Here is a 13,730-nt window from a genome sequence, read left to right as displayed (position 1 = left end):
AGAGAAAATTTTTAAAAAATCTTAATAAAGAATTGACAACTCCAGGAATTTATTTGTTCATGTTCATGTTTAAATATCTTATTCTAGTTGATTAATTATATGCAAAAGAATTCCTTAAGGCAAAGTTTGTTGACATACCTGAACACTGATGGAGTTGTCAAAAGCATATTTAACAAAAGGCTGTGAATATACTCACTATAGTCTCTTTCAGACAAGACTGTTCTGTGTTCAGAGAATGAGAGTAGTGTTGTAAACATGTTCCTTACCTTTTAAATATGCTAGGGAGCGGTAATTGTGGCTTAGCATATTCAACATTGTGTTAATCATTGAACAAATGTATCTCAGAATCACACATTCCTCATAAATGACTTTTTAATTTTTCTCATCATAATATCTGTAACTTCCTTAAAAATTATTAAATGTTACTAAATTGAGATATGGAAGCAACCTAAATTTCCATTAATAGATGCATTAATAAAGAAGAGGTGGTATACATAGATACATGTATATAATGGAATATTGCTTAGCCATAAAAAATAAAATCTTGCCATTTCCAACAACACAGATGGGCCTAGAGGGTATAATGCCAAGTGAATTAAATCAGTAAAAGAAAGGTAAATGCCATACAATTTCATCCATATGTGGAATTTAAAAAATAAAACAAGTGAATAAACAACAAAAAAGAGAGATAACAATAAAAAAGCTAGAGTTTTTTCTTTTCTTCTTTCTTTCTTTTTCTTTCTTTTTTTCTTTCTTTCTTTCTTTCTTCTTTCTTTCTTTTCCTTCCTTCCTTCCTTCCTTCCTTCCTTCCTTCCTTCCTTCCTTCCTTCCTTCCTTCCTTCTTTCCTTTTCTCTCTCTCCCTCTTTTCTTTTCTCTTCTCTTTTCTTTCTTCTAAGTAAAAAAAAAACAGACTCTTAAATACAGAGAACAAACTCATGGTTACCAAAGGGGAGGTGGGGTGGGGAAGGAATGATTGAAATAGATAAAGGGGATTAAGAGAACACTTATCTTGATGAGAACTGAGAATCGTATAAAATCATTGAATCATTATTTTAAAAATGTTATTTAATCAGCATTAAAAATAATTAAGCATCACGGCTTTAATTTAATATATGATATACTATGTGTATATGTAATATTTAAATAAACTCATGTAACTACTTCATTATGTTTAAAAAAACAATAACTTGGGGCGCCTGGGTGGCTCAGTTGGTTAAGCGTCTGCCTTCGGCTCAGGTCATGGTCCCAGGGTCCTGGGATCGAGCCCCGCATCGGGCTCCCTGCTCAGTGGGGAACTTGCTTCTCCCTCTTCCTTTGCAGCTCCTCCTGCTTGTGCTCTCTCTCTCTCTCTCTCTCTCTGTCAAATAAATAAATAAATAATAAATAAATAAAATCTTTAAAAATATATAAATGTAAAAAACATGAACTGAGAGTGTTAAATTTAAAAGTTAATATAGAACTTAATGGAGGATTCTGTGCAAATAGAATTAGACCCTCAACTTTTAGCCCCTTCGAAAGCAGTGTCCTAATATAGGTATATTTTATCAGCATGATTGAAATCATGTATTTTGGTGTAAGCATAACTCACATTTATGGTATATATGTACTACCTAATAAAGATTAATATTCTAAATCTGATTATTTAAAATACTGGATATAGTCTACAAATGACCAGTGAATAGTCATTGTCATTTTCTAAGTGTGTATTTTTCTCTCAATTGGTTATTCAATTTTTATCTCATTATTATCCATCTGTTAAATTAGACTTACTTATAATTAATGTCATTCCAATCAAACCTACACTTAAATAGAATGATGTAAAAAAACAGTTCTTTTTTAAATACATGGAAAATACTTCAAGTTAAAAGTTGAAGCAGTATGCAAAACATCATTCCTGTTAGCAGGTTGCATAAAAATTATATAAAATGAATCAGAGTGGCTTAAATGCTCTCCATGCTTAACAGGCCAGACACCAACGGCGGAGTGAGAACTCTACAATCACTATGTTAACGTTGACTTGCAGTTCATAGCTCTGTTTGGGACAACTCAAAACTCTGTGGCTGTGTTCATATTAGGGAGAGAATCCAAAAACATACTGGTTAGATTCTTCTGAAGTCTTACACATGAGAGTGGGAATATGGTTTTCTTGCTCCCAGCTTTCTGATTTCTGGGATTTACTTTCTACTAAACAAGTTCCAGTTTACCTGTTAGGAATACGTGGATGTATAACCACATTATTTATTATTTAGTAACGTGAGGTCACTGTTTCTCACGGTATCTAGGTTCTGTTAAGCCATAAGTGCTTTGCTTTATGGCATAGGACAACAGACTGCTTCCAAATCCCACTTGTTCATGCAATAGATTTTACAATACTCTGAGCTCTCATCTTCTTTTGTTTTGGGGGGTTAAGCTGGAAGAAATATTGATTGGCAATTTGCCATTCAGTTCTTACAAAGTTAACCCTAGCTATGTGTGATTGTAAAATTCTTCTTTATATTTTATCCAAATGCCTCATGCTGCTACTTTGTTCCAATTCTTCCTTTTAACCTCTCTATTGCAAATTTAAAAGCTAATCCTTGACCATGCAATGCTTTTCAGCAGGGATCCACGAGGACAAATCAGACGCCTTCATGCTACATCAACACTGTCTGTAGGTAGATATAGTGTTGAATTTGGCACAAATAATCCTCTCTATTTTCTTACTTTTTTCCACATAACACATTAAGGAACATCCAAAAGCATCACTAGAGAATTTACAACACTAAGGAACAACCTGCTTCTTTAATGCTGTGAGAATCTATAAGAAATAGAAAGCTAAATCTAGAAATCCAGGATATTTTCAGTCTGCTAAACACAAAAGACTCAACCAGTCTTCAAGAACCAGACCAATCTAAAAATTTATCTAGAATCACTTGGGTCCAAGCCATGATGTGACTGGATGTATTATCTGGTTATATCACTCAATTTTTTAGTATGTCCTAAAAATGGACTTAATTATGTCAAAATAGGGTTGACAAATGTAAAGTACCAGATGTTAACTAAAATCAAAAAATTCTATGGAGCTTGGAGAGAACACATACTACGGGACAAAAGCACATAATGTAACAACACATTTTAAAATATATATAATTTGATTGTTTCCATCTAAATCTAGCAGCATATGTTTATGAGCCAAGTAGAAAATATAGACAGAAAGAAAGTCTGAATATTTAGAACCAATAAGAGAGGTTTTTTTGTTCCTATTTCTTTTGTTGTTTTTCAAACATCCATTGACAGGCCCTGGGGAAAAACTTGCATTGTGAAATTTTGCAAAGAATTCCACTTCTAGGAGGCAACCTACATCAGGACTAATGTTTAAGAACAGCTTGCATTTTATAGTCTAAGGGTGGCAAAACTACTTTAATAGAGCTCACCCCTGCTGTTCTTGCTGATGGTACCTCCTGCAGTGCATTAAGCCTTCGCTATGTGACAAATGGCTGTGGTTTTAATCCACAATCATTAAAATACTAAATCATTAAATCCTGGAGGCACAGAGTTTATAACTAAGGAGCACTACAGAAGAATAGCGGCGTTCCATTAGGGAATCCAGATATCTCAAAGATCACATATAATTACGTCTAATTGGTCAGCCTGTGAACAAAAATAAAACCCTTTTTTTTTCTATCAATGACTATTTAAAAAACAGATTTTTTAAATTGAGTTTTAAATTGTTTATTAACAAATATTTGTTGTAAGTACTTAAATAAGCATGAAATTTCCAGATTCGTCCTATAGCAAACTGTCAGAAATTTATAAACAAGCCAGTAGAAACTCCAATTTTCCCCGTTTAAAAGTCAAACTAAGGATAATGTGAGCTGACCAAAGTGGACAGAGAGTTCACATTTCATCGTCATCCCACTGTTTCAAATTTAATCATTCTCACCACAGGATTTTTTCTTATGAATTTAAGAAAAGTGTCACAAGTGACACTTTCCCTATTTTCACAGCCTTAAAACTGGGGACCAAGAAACACCATCGGTTTAAACACATACATGCATTCAAATGCCCCATTCTATAATTAGATAGTTGTTGCACTTCAATATGAGAAAAATACATCAATCATCTAACATTTAAAATGGTTTTATATGATGATGAATGACATGTAATTCTGTGCCCTTTGATGGCTCCAAATATAAATAGCAATGTATCTTTACTTGATTCAATATTTACAGTTTTTTAGAACATAAGCTCTTGAGAGCGAAATACATTTCTTTAGTAATTTTAACCAACAAATGACAAATTCACAATTTATTGGCTATTTAGAATTGTTCCTAGTACTTCTATTTTCCGACGTATAGACAGGCAATAGTGTGGTATAGTGTGTGCTTTTATTTACCCAGAATATGATTTCTTTTGGTCCAAAGCTAATTTATGTGAATTCCCCATCCTGGGATCCTATGCTAATCAGAGATCAAAAAACAGCTTGCATTATTCTGTCACCAACTGCTCAAGGTGCTCTTAGCTTTCACTATAACTCCATGTTGAGGGAGGTATGGGGGGAGCAAATATAGAAAAATCAAGCCAAAATATCAAAAATAAAACATAAACTTTATACCTTTCTTATGCCTTATATTTTGTAATTTTTTTATTAAAAATAAAGGTATAGGGGCGCCGGGGTGGCTCAGTCGGTTAGGCATCTGCCTTCGGCTCAGGTCATGATCTCAGGGTCCTGGGATCGAGTCCTGTGGGCTCCCTGCTCAGTGGGAGCCTCCTTCTCCCTCTCCCACTCCCCCTGCTTGTACTCTCTCTCTCTGTCAAATAAATAAGTAAAATCTTAAAAAAAAGGTGTAAACTTAGATATTGCCTATAAATCTTGAGTGATTATATTCTATCAGATATGAGGAAGCACTGCATTTCCATAGTCATTTTTCATTGCTCAAAAATCTAGTTATACGTATTATGAGAAGGAAACACAGTTGAGAAGTATTATATATGTAGAAGACGTAGTATTACACAAATAATTTGTTTTGCTGAAATATGTGTATCATCATCTTGTGCTTTCTTTTTTTTTCTTAGCAATATAATTTGAAGTTAAGGTATTATTTACATACTATTGATTTTATAAAATTAAAGACAATTTGATTTTTACTGAGAAGATACATGATAATACAGAAACAGATTTCATTAAGTTTAAGTGGATTTCTATCTGGAACAGAGGTGGCAGTCAGCATCATGGTAGATTTCAGTTATGATATCAAATTGTACTTATGGAACATGGGTCTTAGCAGTCATGTTTTCGTTCTATTACTGAGTTTTTAAGAAAAATTTGACAAATTGCAGACATAAAGAAATTTATATTTTAATTAATAATTTTTAAAAGGACAACTCTCATTATTTTTTTAAAGGCAAAGCAGTATAAAGTCAAAATTAATAAATTAGGTCAATATAAACACCATGATTCTTGAGCCAGATTGCATGGGTTTTAATCTAACTGTACTATATAATAGCTATGTGACCCTGGACCAACTCCCTACTTGCTTTGTGGCTTGCCTGTAAAAGGGGGATAAAATAGTATCTACTTTGTGGGTTATTATATGAATTAAATTAAACAATATATATTGATTAGTTCTTGGCGTAAGTTAGTATTATGAGGGCGCCTGGGTGGCTCAGTCAGTTAGGCGTCTGCCTTTGGCTCAGGTCATCATCCTGGAGTCCTGGGATCGAGTCCTTCATCAGGCTCCCTGCTCAGTGGGGGGTCTGCTTCTCCCTCTGCCCTTTACCCTGCTCATGCTCTCTCTCTCTCAAATAATAAAAATAAATAAAATCTTTAAAAAAATTTAATATGAGTATTCCTTCTTGTTGTTATTATTTACTTAAATAAAAATAACAATATTTTCCCATATTACTGTATAAAATGATCCCCCATTTTAATGTTCAGCAGACTGATTATGAATCTAGCTGCAGATAACAAATGTGAAAGTCTTCATTCAAGTAATTAGCACTCCCTGTTATTGACTACCTAGCCTGATCCAAATGTTTGGACACCCGTGTGGCCCTTGCAGTCCTTTAATTTTATTATGTGATGCTATGGAGAGAAACTTCTACCCAGAGCAATATTCCAACATGTCAAGAGGCAGAATTCTAATGTTTTTTCAGAAGATGAGAAGTTTCAAATCTCAGTTCTCCTCCCCTGCATACGTGTTGATTTACAGATGCCTCTCCTCGTCAGTGACTACTGAGTCTTTGTCACATCCAAAGGTGGGCTTTTGCACTATCCCTCTCTAGTCTTTGACTGAACCCTAAGTGTTCTCTGTACTGTAGCAAATTGAGAGAAGACATTTATCGTTGGAGCTGTTGGCTCACTTTTCAGTCCCATACTCAGCTTATGGAAGGCTTCCTGTTGTAGACACCACATTATAGTTTATGTGCTCTTGATAGTTTTTAGTTGTATATTTTATACTTTATAACATAGTATGCATTTTATTTCAAAAAGATACATGTTGATATATGAGAAATTGGTAATATTTCTGAGTATCAGTCTTTAGGAATGACAAAAGCTATAAAAAAGATGATCTTATGTGAAACTGTCTATTGTCTAAGTGCATTACTCCAAAGAGTAGTCTTAAGGAACAATAACAAATTTTCTTATGACTTTAAAGTCTTTTAATAATCACAAAAAGAACAATTATAATAACAAATAACTTCATGATAGGTATATTCTTGATAGATAAAGGAGTTTATATTCTAGAAATTATAATTTTGTAATTGAATTGAAATAATCTTCATTTGGTTCAAAACAATGTTAAACGGAATCACATGAAAATTAAATACCCCCTTAAAAAATTAAATACCTTAAGAAAATTAAATACCCCCTCATCCCGGCCAGTAATTCTTGGTTTGTTTTGTTTTGCTCTTCTTTTTTCGTTCACTGAAGAAGCAAGGGGTCACAGTGTGCGTTTGAGACTCTGCTCTGTATTTGTCTGGGGTGCAAAGTTTGAGTACTATTGATTTAGGGATGAAAATTTCATCAGGAGCCAATTGCATACAGAATACAGCAAACCAGAATGTATTGAAGTTTAACCTTAAAATGACAAATCCTGGTGGCATCAAAATGTCTCTGCTCTTCCCATTCTTGTTTTCCTTTCAGTATGCCTTGGCATAAGGTAAAAGTAATCTTTACTCCTCTCAAATTCAAGGTTCATTTAGGCATAAGGGTAACAAACACCTTTGTGACACCTAACTTACTTCTTTGAAAATTTGTCCAACTATTTTTTGTGGAATAATAATAAGGTAGAGTAAAAAAATAAATAAAGGGCTTGTAATTACGGGGGCATAAAAACATGCTGAGACTTTCGTTTAGCTTTAAGAGCCCAAATTTCATTAGCCACAATATCAATAGTCAGACTTCACACATAGTCTGCGTCTATATGTTTGGTCTTTAATTCTTAGTATTTATTTATCACTTTTCTGCATAATGGAGAAACTGAAGACAATCATAACTATGCGAGTAAGTCTATAACAAGAATATGAGAACTCAGTACTATAAGCAACAGTAGGAAAGGCAAGAAAGTTAATGATGTGAATGGGATACATTTTAGGTAGGGCTCATTTTAACTAGAATGCAGCTGTTGAAATGTTTTATAACCCATGGTACATAAGCTTGAGAATAAAAATAGATGGAGATAGAAGATACTGAGTTAGCTGGTTATTTTATGAAAATCCGAATCAAGGAGGGTACTTAAAGAGAAAATAGTCAATCACAAAATTGTGTTGCAGGGGAAAAAAACCTCACAATTCATATATTAGTGGCTCAGCAGGTGGGATCCACATCAGAATATGTGAGTTGGAATCCTTGTTCTGCCACCTAGTTACTGGATCCTTCTGGGAAAATTGTTTTACACCTCTGTGCTGCATTTTTCTCATTTATACAATGGGGGTGATAATAATATTAGTACTTTTTTCCTAGGGCCCTTTGAAGATCAAATGAACTAAGATCTGTAAAGTGTTAAAATATCTGATCCTTGTGGGCACTCAATTGTTGATTGTTACTAATGCGTGAAGAAAAAACTGAAGAACTTGCTAATGAGAAAAAGAATGAATATGTAAGGCATAGGCAAAACTTAAGTGACAATTAACATGATCAGAGGATATAGCCTTGTTTTTGCTTCATTTAAAAATCACCTTTAAAATAATAGATACAACCATTAAAAAAGTCACATATGATATATTCAAAGTGAGATTTTTGTCAATCAAGATTATTTAGTTCAATTCTTATAGTATGTGTAAATCAGAGATACAGAAAATGTATTACATATTTCAAAATTTTGGAAAGTTTATATAGTATAGCTTTCTTCTTCTGTATCCCTTAATCTTCTTACTTATTTTGCCTTCTTTGTTTCTCAGTTTATTATTTTTAATTTTTTAAAAATTTTAATGCATTTTAACCTTCTCCAAGTCATCTCAACATCTCACACTAACGAAATTATTTATTCTTGCAAATTGCCCTCAAGATATATATTGCATTATTTAATTTATTATTATTTAATATGTTATTTATTGCCTAAATACTTAATTTTATTTTGGTCAGTCATAGATAATTTCAAAAGTTGCCTCTAGGTTATCATGTAGCTTATTCAAAAAGTATCAGGTAGATAGAGGCTGCTGGGTTATAGTTCTTTTTTTTTTGCGGGGGGAGCTCTATTTGCATCAGCATTCATGAGTTTTCATACAGAATTACAAATTTTCTGGAACAATTTTAATATAAATTTTTTTCCTATTTTCTTTTATGATTTCACTTTATGATCTGCATCATTTAAACCAAGTATAAATAAAGCAACTGTTCTGAACAAAGCAGACAAAGGAAGCGGTTGCTTAGCAACAGAAATCACAGAACAGATCCTGAACTCCTACTCAGATGGAAGCTTCCTACCTCAGCTTGGTGGAGAAAGCGTTTCTGAGTATCCATTCTTTAACCATGCATGCCCCTCACATTCAGAGCACAGGCAGCTTTTGATCCTCCTATTAAGAGGAATTGAAAATTAATAAGCTTCAGTAGAGTTTGTACCATTTCTTTAAGGTTCATGAATTACTGTATCGAAGATGATGAATAAGATATATGCCTGGAATGCTCATACTTTTGTTTCAGAGCTGAGTGACTATGTACCTGAGAATTATTCTGAATGCTCATGGGGTGACCATATGGGATGAACTGGAGATTAAAATGCATCTGAATCTGCGTGTGAACAAATCCAAAACAAGCACCGGGACACCCTAGAAACCAAGTCAGCTTGATGAGCCCATATTGGGAATGCTGTTGTATACAGCTCTGGGAATTGCATATGAAGATTTGTGAACCCATGCAAATTACAACTAATTTAGATTTTAATTCACGTCATAAGTTCCCGTGCTTGAGCATAGGAATCTTCATAAATGATGACAGATTTTGTCGTTTTGCCTCATGTGTATGTTTTTAAATTTTCTCTCTGAAATTATTATATTAAGGAAGATCAGTATATTTCGAAATTATTTTGAGGTTGTAAGTTAACTTTCTTATTTATCTTAATGTTAGTTGCATAGAATTGAATCAGTCTTAATTTCTGTTGCATTGATCCTTGAGAGGTGTCCTGCATTTTAAATATTAACTCTGCCAGCAATATTTTTTGAGTGCCAACTAAATGTCTGATTATCATTCATGGGTAAGTCAAGCCTAGTCACTGATGCCAAATTCATGGGCCAGTTCATACAGATTCAGGGTGGATGATGTTGGAATGCCCTCCCAAATGGGCAAACTCAACCTAATTAAAGCCCTAAGTCTAACTTGAATGGAATATAATTGAAAGAGATCATTACTGGTGCCGCATGAAGTACCACTTGTTAGGAAGCTAAGAAGCTAATTCTTAGTGGGGATTGTTTATGTAGGCGGGTATAGGGGGAAAGTCGGTGGTTGAAAGAACTATGTTCCAGTTGTGCCACGCACTATGCTTTGAGAATGAAGTGAGGAAATAAATAAAATATGGTCACTGCTTTCAGGAGTTCATAAGTAAATAGGGGAAAATGAGCATATAAATTCCTATCAAGTATGGCAAGCACAAGAACAGAGATGTTGCAGAAGGAAAGGGAGTGGTGGGGAGTAGCTCCGCAGCACGGGGCCATAGTCAGAGTAGGCTTTGCCTAAATAGCATTCCCCATCAGTTCCAGGAAAGGTGAGTTCTGCTTGTAGGCAAGGGATTTCAGGTATCTGGCCACAGAGATTCGATATTTACTGCACAACAGTGGCTGCTTTCCAGACACATGGCTTCCCACAGTTTCTAGAGTTCTATCAGTTACTGTCTACTATATACCTTTTATCACCTGTACAGTCAGGACTAGTTTAGGACTTGCCCTCTCAGAGCAGTTGCCATTCTCCCTCTTTAACATAAATGCCTGCATTTCCCCCACAGAGTTCTCTTTCATTTCAATAAAATAGGTCCCTTCTTTAAAGACAGACGGTTGGGCGCCTGGGTGGCTCAGTTGGTTAAGCGACTGCCTTCGGCTCAGGTCATGATCCTGGAGTCCCGGGATCGAGTCCCACATTGGGCTCCCTGCTCAGCAGGGAGTCTGCTTCTCCCTCTGACCCTCCCCCCATCTCATGTGCTCTCTCTCTCTCTCAAATAAATAAATAAATATATTAAAAAAAATAAAGACAGACGGTTAACTGCATAAAAGTAATGCAGTTTAGAGACACCTATCTATATGTTCTTTCTGGTTCTGTGATTGCACAGTTTCAAACTTGATGTGACATGAAAACATACATAGAACTAGACAGAAAAACCTACTGGAATCGGCCAAACTAATTCTTTATTTCCCTCTTGCCTCTCTTCTTCCACTTCGGGGAAATGAATGGGGTCAGCATAGGGATTCATGCATGGTAGCTGGCTCCTTTGATAGATTGTTCCAAACTCTGCCTATGGAAGTGAAATTTTCTACTTACTTCATAGACCCGTCCTACTTGCACTTCTGCCTTCCATGTTGTTTTGGAATGCAGAGTTCGTTTGGATTGATCATTAAGACATTTTCCTATTCATAATTGTTTCTTCTTTTCTGTATGGCATATAATATTAGAAGGCACCAGAGGCTCTGTAAGTAGAATGAAAATTAAAACTAAGACCAGTGACGCCAGAAATTATTCAGATGGTGGTGAAGGCATATTTGTCCTTGAGGGGCAGCAGAGTGGGAGGAAAAAGCATAGGAAATAGACGAATTAAAATTGACATATTGACCCTATCGTTTCTTTACTATATAACTTTGTTAGGTAGGTGAGAACATAGAAGCTCAATTTCCATTGCCAAAAAATTAAAGTAATAGCTAGTTCTCAGTGTTGGTATTAGGATTAATTGAGATAAGCAGAATTAAAGGGTCTGGCACATAGCAAGCCCTCAACAAATACTGGACCCCTCTCTTAATTTCCCCATTAATATTGTCCTGATGCTATCAGTCTTATTTCTGGATGGTTAGGGCATATTAATAATTAGTGTTAATTCACGAATTTAAGCACTGAGTGTCGCTAGACCTTTGCCCTAGTGAAAAACCACCTGGTAAAAAATTTGCATCCTGTCATTCTAAATTTGTGTAGTAGTGGATGTGACACTGAGTGAATTATTTTAATTTCACAGGTTCCACTCCCATAGCAGGCAAATGGAGGTTTTGTTTTTTCTTTTATAACTTTTCTATTTATTTAATAATCTTCAGCCTGTGCTATAGTATTTACACATAGTTGTGTCTATGACAATTATATTTAACATTCAGAATTCTTCCTCTCGCAATTATAGGGAGGGGCTGTTGATACCTGAGAAGAAATATTTCATATACCCCAAGAAGAGAGCATTGGTAGTTAAGGGATGTGTCCTCCCCAGAATTTTTTTTAAAGATTTTCTTTATTTATTTTAGAGAGCCATAAGAGAGAGCGTCAGTGGGGGGAGGGGCAAATGGAAAAGGGGACAGAGAATCCCAAGCGGACTCCACACTGAGCAAGGAGCTTGATTCTGGACTCCATCTCATGAGCCTGAGATCATGACCCGAGCTAAAACTGAGTCTGATGCTTAACTGACTGAGCTACACAGGCACCTCTTCTCCCCTGAATTTTGATAGAACTGTTTAGCTACATTTATATTTGTTCATTTGTTTATTCACTAATTCATTTATTCATCAAATGTTTAATGGATGCTGAGTATAGTCCAAATGGCTTTCTATTTGTTAGGCTTTATGTTGCAAGGCACAGACCATGACTTTTGCTTTCCTATAATAATGTACTTAGTAAGATGTCTTACACATTATGATCACTTAATTCTACTGAACATTATTCTTGGGAGAGAATTGCTGTGACACACTTTAGCATTTTCTGTCTCCCTATGATAAGATGAATAAAATAGGGGAATGAGATGAATGGCTGGATTTTGTTAATATAAAGACAGTAACTTTATTTTTTCTGTGTCATATGTGTTGGTCTTTTATTATTAGAAACCAGTCATGTATATTGCAGCATACCCATGCCACATCTTTGCCCATTCAGTATTCCATTGACATTATTTAATAAATTGGAAAGTTCAATTATTAACTTTAGAATGCAAGGTCAGATTTCTTTGGGGTCTGGACATACCCATGTATAAATTTTGCAAATAATATCAGTAAATGCCAAAGGACAAGAAGATCAGTCATTGACAATCTAAAAGCTAATATAATATAATATAATATAATATAATATAATATAATATAATATAAATCTCTTTATCTATTAGGTGTTATATTTACAAAATATCAATCCCATTTCAATGTTTTGAAAGGTTTCTCGTGTATGATCTGAGTCAGAGAATAAATATCAGTATGCTGATGAATTTCTACTTATGTTGTATTTTTTTTCCAAACTACAATGAAGGATATCTACTGGATCTTACCAGATATTCATCTATTTAAAGTATCATTCATGTATAAAGTTTAAAGAATAACAATATTTACACTAATTTTTAGTGATGCAAACAATTCTCTTTCATTATATAGATGGTGAAACTGAAATTTCAGGAATTAAAAAAGACTTGTCATTTTCAAATGTCATTTTCAAACCCAGGGTTTTGAAACCTCTGTATCAATCTACAATCATTCCATCTCTGATTGGTTTCTATACCCTAACATGACACTGGTTCATGTCAGGGCTGCATAAAAAAGTTGATAGTTTTGTAAACAAATACATAAAAATAAGATCTGGGTTCTGATAACTGACATCTATACCATTTGTTAAGATATTTATGTTCTTACTTCCAGATGCATCCACAGCCCTTTGTCTAGCGAAGTGCCTTCGAAAGGGAGGTCTGTCTATAGATAGGCTAGCTACATCAGAATTACTTGGGAAGTCTGACAAAAATAAAAATTTCAATACTATGCAGACTTCCTGAGTCAAACTCAATGGAAGTAGAAAGCTGGGAATTGATCATTTTCACAGGCGGCCCTCATCATCGTTACGGACATCAAAGTGTAAGGACAGCTGCTGTTCACCGTTCGATTGTGACCTTCCTCCAATAAGAGATTGTCATTCCAGACACCTTTGATTACCTGGAGAAACTGTCCAGTCATGCAGAGCATCCAGGTGTTGGGAGCTCTGCAGCAAAAATAATCCTCTCAAGAGCAGATGATAATTGATAGTAGAGCACAGTACAGTCCTTGCAGACACACACACACACACACACACACACACACAGAGCAGATGATACTTGATAGTAGA

The 13,730-nt window shown here is 34.8% G+C and overlaps 1 long non-coding RNA gene across 1 annotated transcript; it reads right to left on the bottom strand.

Moving 5' to 3' along the window:
- Nucleotides 1–346: 346 nt before the first annotated feature.
- Nucleotides 347–6,938, bottom strand: LOC141374792 (uncharacterized). Its single transcript, XR_012381911.1, has 3 exons — nt 6,832–6,938; nt 1,183–1,350; nt 347–880 (listed from the first exon to the last, which is right to left on the bottom strand). It is a non-coding gene; the product is annotated as an uncharacterized lncRNA (long non-coding RNA).
- Between the last annotated feature and the right edge of the window lie 6,792 nt (nt 6,939–13,730).

This window comes from Callorhinus ursinus, unplaced genomic scaffold, assembly GCF_003265705.2.
Source record: "Callorhinus ursinus isolate GAN/ISIS: 27379988/994484 unplaced genomic scaffold, GSC_fseal_2.0 scaffold2, whole genome shotgun sequence".
NCBI lineage: Eukaryota > Metazoa > Chordata > Mammalia > Carnivora > Otariidae > Callorhinus > Callorhinus ursinus.
This window is presented reverse-complemented; position numbering and strand designations above follow the sequence as displayed.